This window comes from Lathyrus oleraceus, chromosome 2, assembly GCF_024323335.1.
Source record: "Lathyrus oleraceus cultivar Zhongwan6 chromosome 2, CAAS_Psat_ZW6_1.0, whole genome shotgun sequence".
Taxonomy (NCBI): Eukaryota; Viridiplantae; Streptophyta; class Magnoliopsida; order Fabales; family Fabaceae; genus Lathyrus; species Lathyrus oleraceus.
In genome coordinates, this window is record NC_066580.1 from 83787542 (window position 1) to 83794680 (window position 7139).

Here is a 7139-nt window from a genome sequence, read left to right on the forward strand (position 1 = left end):
GCACAAAGGCAACAAGAACTAGAAAACATCAGATTCAGAGAAAATAAAACAACAGGCAAGCAAAATAAATCCTAAGTGCCTAAGGGTTCGGAGGCGGAGGCATTCTCTGAAGCAACATTGCAAGCATGTTCTGGATGTTGTCGTTGACAGTATCTTGCTTGTCCATTCTGGCCCGGAGTTCATTCTGATCTTGCTTAAGTTCTTTCAGAGTTTGGAGAACCATAGGGATAACAGAAGAGGACTCCCCCAGAGTCAGAGCCTGCTGTGCTTCAGCAGCGGCCTGTGCTTCAGCTTCTGCAGCAGCAGCAGCATCTGCCAGAGCCTTAGCTTCAGCTTCCTTTAACCTTAGGATTTCAGCTTGACGAGCCTTTTCTTCTTCCAATCTTCTGGCTTCTTCAGCTTCTCGCGCAAGTCTCTCTTCCTCTAGCCTCCTGGCTTCTTCAGCAACTTCTCTGGCAAGTCTTTCCTGGAGTCTTGCCTCAGCATCTCTGATGTAGCCATTTCTGACTTGTTCAGAGATGTTCTTCAGTCTAAAAGCCTCAGAGGTCATCCAGCCAATGACTCTGTTCCAGTGTGTCCTTACAGAGTCAGGATCATCACTGACTTCAGAGTTAGTGGTCAGAGACTTGACCTTTTGTACTGAAGCCCCTGCTACCAGCATGATGGCTTCCTCAAGGGTAGGTACAGAAAGGTTTGGTTCAGAGGTTTGAGGTGAAGATGTTGGAGGGCTGAGATTTAATGTGAGAGGTTCAGATTCTGCTTCAGGTTCAGATCTTTGGGGTGAAGCGTAAAGAGGGTTTAAGTCTAAAGGTTCAGTTTCAGTTTCTGATTCAGGTGCAGCAGAGGTGTTTGGTGGGTTGATATCAGAGGTGGGAAGGTCAGAGGGTTGGTCTTCAGAAGGTTGGTTTTCAGAAGGGATGGTGGTTGTTTGTTGTGGTGGTGAAGTTATTTCAGGTTCTGTTGGTTGTTGTGAAGCGAGGTTTAGAGCATAAATTTGGGCTAGGGTTGGAGAGTTAGGGTCTGAGAGTTCTGGGTCAGAAGAAATGTTGAGGTATGGTGGTGATTCTGGGGCTGTGGAAGAAGAAGAAGAGGAAGTGCTTTGGTTTATTTGTTCAGGTTCAGAAGGAGGTATGAATGTACGGGCGATATTTAAAACTGGTGAAGGCTGAGAGGTTCTGATGGTTGAAGGTGGGATTTCAGAGGTTGTATAAATTGGTGGTGTTGGGAGAGGATTAGAGGAAGGGGTAGAGGAAACCATCGGAGGTACAGAGGAAATAGGAGGAACAAACATACCAGTAGAGATTTTCAGAGGAGCTGGAGATCTGCTTCCAGAAGATTCTCCAATTCTGGCCTTCTTTGCCTGTGATGCAATCTTCTTCTCAGAGAGACCTCTCTTGTATCTGACGAAGTCTTCTTCTGAATCCAGACAATCGTCGAGGCTGAAGTTAGATATGTCAACCCCTTCATCCAGCAGACGCTGAAGATAGATAGCAACCGCATCTCTGGGTTCATTTTTGAAGAACCTTGCAAGACCATGGGGCAACTTCCTCTGATCTTTCAAGGCATCCCAGGATGTATCCATAGTGGGTCTGACTTGAATCTTCTTGATTATTCCCATACTCTTGAGATTTCTGGCGTTCAGAGGCTTCCCAGTATCTATTGCCAGATCATCCATCAGTTTGGTCTTTTCCAGATGATCTACCAGTCCGTTCTCGATGAAAACATCAGATAGCAATCTTCCCAGAGGGATGTAGGATCTGGGCTTCATGTTATTTCTGGTTTCCTTGACAGAATCTCTGAGGTATCTGAAAAGGAGAGCAGGGAGGCAGATCTTCACACCCTTCTGAATGCAATACAGAATGCATTTCTGATCTGCATTGATGTAGTCAGAGGAGTTAGAGGCTGGACGGTGGTGAATAGTTCCCAGAATGATCTTCAGCCACACTCTGAGGTTCTGATGCAGCTCTTTGTTCTTTGAAGGATTTCCTTCAGTGTTGGGTTTGAAGATTGTTGGATTGATTACATCAGTAATGCGCTTTGACCTAGGAGGGATGTTGTAAATCCTTTTTCCTCCATCTCTCTCCATGTTCAGTAAAGAGGCAATTGACCCTTCAGTAATTACAATCTTTACCCCCAGAACATAGGAGACGATGAAATGGTCATCTGCATCTGTAAATCTCCAGAACTCCTTGATGAGAAGTGGGTAAACAGGACCATAAAGCCTTTGGAAGTAGTTTTCCCACCCTTGTTTACGAAGTTCTTCAGTAAGATCAACGCCATTTCTCTTCAAGTTGTCGAAATCTACTAGCGTTTCACACAACACGTCCAGTCCTTCAAAAGGGGTTGATAGGTTAATATGGCGTTCACGGTCAAGAACATGGGGTTCTTTGTAAACAGGGGTGATGGTGACGCCTGTAACCGTTGGAGTTGGAATGCTTGAAGTTTAAGCAGTTGAGCTTGATTCCATTTGTTGAGAAAAGTTAAACACTTCTTGTTGTTGAGCGTCCATGGTGAAGAAGAAGATGAAGAGTTTGTAGAGAATGCTTCAGAGAGGTTTAGGGTTTTAGAGTGAGTGAGAGTGATAAGTGTGTGAAATGTGAGAAAAGTGTTTATATACTCTAAGTGAAACACATGCAAAACGACACATCAAATTGCGTTAGTACAAAGCTCAAGATTGCACGTTTGGGGGAAAAATGATTACAGCTAATTAATGAATGTCTAATCCCAACAGTACACACACTGCTCAAGGAGATTTCAAACGTCTGTCCTTTGAATTTCTTTTGACAGCTGTCTAGAAGTTCTAGGGTTAGACGCTTAGTGCTCCACGTGTTGATGTATCTGATCTTCAGGAATACCAAAAGATTGATTCCTGGAGATTTCTAACTCAGATATCTTCTTAACTGGTAGAAGTATCAGAGTCAGAGGCAGAAGTACATTTGTTTTTATATCAGAGTCTCATTTTACATTTTCAGAGCCACACTTCATTCAGGGCAATTTTTAATGTTCAGATTTTCTAAGATGAAAAGAAATCTATCTTCAGCTAGAGGCTTAGTAAAGATATCTGCCCATTGATGTTCTGTATCAATGAACTTCAATGTTACTATCCCTTTCTGAACATAGTCTCTGATAAAATGATGTTTTATTTCAATGTGTTTGACTCTGGAATGTAGAATGGGATTCTTACTTAAACAAATAGCAGCAGTATTATCACAAAAGATAGGAATGTTACTCTCAAAAATTTGTAGATCTTCTAGCTGATGCTTCATCCAGAGCATCTGAGTTGTGCACAGTGATGCTGAGATATATTCTGCTTCTGCAGTTGATAGAGCTATAGTTGACTGTCTTTTGCTAGCCCAGGAGATTAGATTGTTTCCCAGAAGCTGGCAATTTCCAGATGTGCTTTTTCGTTCTAGTTTATCTCCTGCATAATCTGCATCACAGTAACCCGAAAGTCTATACTCTGATGTTTTCTTATACATCAGGCCCAGGTTAGGAGTTCCCTTCAGATACTTAAGAATTCTCTTGACTGCTGTTAAATGAGATTCTCTAGGATCTGATTGGAATCTGGCACAGAGACAGACGCTAAAGAGAATATCAGGACGAGTAGCAGTCAGATAGAGAAGAGAGCCTATCATACCTCGATAGAGCTTCTGACAAACCTTGTTGCTTACCTCTTCCTTTTCAAGAATGCAAGTTGGGTGCATGGGAGTTTTTGCAGAGTTGCATTCAGTCATGTCAAACTTCTTCAGAACGTCTTTAATGTACTTGCTTTGATGAATGTACGTGACTTCTGGAGTTTGATTAATTTGAATTCCCAGAAAGAACTTTAGTTCTTGCATTAAACTCATTTCAAATTCTGCCTGCATTAACTTAGAAAATTCTTGGCAAACAGAGATATTAGCAGAACCAAAAATAATATCATCAACGTAAATCTGGCATATCATGAGATTATTATTAAGGTTTTTACAGAAGAGTGTAGAATCAACTTTCCCTCTGATAAAATTTTGTTCCAGAAGAAAATTGCTTAAACGTTCATACCAAGCTCTGGGAGCTTGTTTAAGTCCATATAAAGATTTTTTAAGTTTAAAAACATGTTCTGGAAAGTTTGAATTTTCAAAACCTGGAGGTTGATTGACATACACTTCTTCTGAAATATAACCATTAAGGAATGCACTCTTGACATCCATTTGATATAATTTGATAGAGTGATTAATAGCAAAAGATACAAGAAGACGAATAGATTCTAACCTCGCGACTGGAGCAAAGGTTTCATTATAATCAATACCTTCTTGTTGACTATAACCTTGAGCTACCAGTCGAGCTTTGTTTCTGACGACTTCTCCTTTTTCATTCAGCTTGTTTCTGAATACCCATCTGGTTCCAATGACGTGAGTGCCTCTGGGTTTAGGAACGAGATCCCAGACATCATTCTTTGAGAATTGATCTAATTCTTCTTGCATGGCTGAAACCCAGTCGTTATCTTGAAGTGCTTCATCACAAGACATAGGCTCAATCAGAGACACTAGTCCCAAAGGAGTATCTTCAGAGGTCCTGAAGGTAGATCTGGTTCTGACAGGTTCGTCCTTGTTTCCCAGAATCAAATCTTCAGAAACGTTGATACGACTTTTAACTTTCTTTGGGATTTCTGAAGATTTAATTTCTTCAGAGTTCTGAGCGACAGTTGCTTCTGGAGTTTTATCAGATTCTACAAGAGTGATTTCTAAATCTGCAAACTTTTCAACTAGTTTTGACTTTTCAGGGTCAAGCTTATCATCAAATCTGACATGAATTGATTCTTCCACAATTTTGGTTTCTGTGTTGTATACTCTGTAGCCTTTAGAGCGTTCTGAGTATCCTAACATAATACCTTTCTGTGCTTTGGAATCAAACTTGTTCAGATGTTCTTTAGTATTTAATATAAAGCAAGAACATCCAAAAGGATGAAAATATGAAATGTTTGGTTTTCTTCCTTTACACAGTTCATAGGGAGTCTTTTCTAGAATAGGTCTTATAGAGATTCTATTCTGAATGTAACACGCTGTATTTACAGCTTCTGCCCAAAAGTGCTTTGCTACATTAGTTTCATTGATCATGGTTCTGGCCATCTCTTGGAGTGTCCTATTCTTCCTCTCTACAACTCCATTTTGTTGTGGAGTTCTAGGGCAGGAGAAATCATGGGATATTCCATTAGAATCAAATAATTCTTCAAAATCTTTGTTTTCAAATTCTCCACCATGATCACTTCTGACTCTAATAATTTTAGAGTCAAATTCTTTTTGCACTTTGGAACAGAAACTAGTGAATACAGAGTGAGACTCACTCTTGTGCTTTAGGAATTTTACCCATGTCCAGCGACTGTAATCATCAACAATGACTAGTCCATACTTCTTTCCATTAACTGATGCTGTTTTCACAGGACCAAATAAGTCAATGTGAAGAAGTTCCAGAGGCTTAGAGGTAGAAACAACATTTTTCTTTTTAAAAGATGTTTTTGAAAATTTTCCTTTCAGACAAGCTTCACACAGAGCATCTGAAGAAAACTTCAGTTTAGGTAGGCCTCTGACTAACTCAAGTTTAGTTAGCTGAGAAAGTTTCCTCATGCTAATGTGGCCCAAACGTCTATGCCATACCCATTGCTCTTCGTGAACTGACATTAGACATTTAACATTTTGATCTTTTAAATCAGAAAGATTTATTTTGTAAATGTTGTTTTTCCTCTTGCCTGTGAAAAGGACAGAGCCATCGTTCTGATTAATGGCTTTACATGTTTTTTGATTGAAGATTACATCATAACCGTTATCACTTAATTGACTTATGGATAACAAGTTATGCATTAATCCTTCTACATAAAGGACATCAGATATAGAGGGAAGAGTACCATTACCAATAGTTCCGGAGCCTCTGATCCTTCCTTTCTGATCTCCTCCGAAGCCTACAAATCCAGCGTCTTTAAGTTCCAGACTTTGGAACATAGACTTTCTTCCCGTCATGTGTCGCGAGCATCTAGAGTCCAGGTACCATGACTGGTGTCTGAACTTTGCTGCATAGGATATCTGCAACATAGACAATCTTATCCTTTGGTACCCAGAATCTCTTGGGTCCTTTCAGATTAGTTTTCCCAGAGTTTCTTATAACTTTGGGTTTTCTAGCATTTTTAAATTTTTGTTCTTGTGTGTGTGTATAGTGATATGAAAAGGGAGACTTAAGTTGGTTACTGGTAGAAGTTTTATCTTCCTTAGGATCATACCCAATTCCCTTTTTATTGTTCTGACTAACTCCATAAATCATGGATGCCATAATACTCCTATCTATCCCATTTTTCAGAAATTCTTGAAAGGCTTCTTCGTATTTATAAATTATTTTATTTGAAGTTTCTGGTGCTTGAGACAACGCTTCTTCTAATTCTGAGCTTTTATTTTTGCTCCATCTCTTTCTAACGTTAAAGATCTGATTGTATCTTCTCGTGCTAGAATTGTTATCTCAAGTTCACTACATTCTTCAAATTTAGCTTTAAGACAGCCTTTAATGTTTTTAATTTTTTGTTTTAATTTCTGATAAGAGCTAAGAGTTTCTGACAAGCATGATTCTAAATCAGATCGAGAAAGTTCAGAGAATACCTCTTCAGATTCTTCATCTGAGCTACTGGATGTGGTAGCCATAAGTGCCACGTTGGCCTGTTCATCAGAGTCAGATTCTGATGATCCAGATTCACTATCATCCCAGGTAGCCATCAGTCCTTTCTTTGTCTTGAAGGTATTTTTCTTGAAGCTTTCTTTTCTAGAGTTGTCTTTCTTTAGCTTGGGGCATTCATTCCTGTAATGACCTGTTTCTTTACATTCATAACAGGTAATATCTTTGTTAGCTTTACCTTTTGAAATTGACTCTGATCGATCCCCTCTGGGTCTTGGTCTTCTGAAATTGTTGTTCCTCTTTTTCCAGAGTTGCTTAACTCTTTTGGTTAGTAGGGACAACTCTTCTTCATCATCAGAGTCTTCTGGTTCAGAGTCGTCAGTATCTTCAGTTTCTGCCTGGAGAGCTTTGGTTCTGTCAGGTTTCCGTCTTTCAGATCTGGACTTTAGCGCTACGGACTTGTTCTTTTTCTGAGGCTCATCCTCCTCTAGTTCTATCTCATGGCTTCT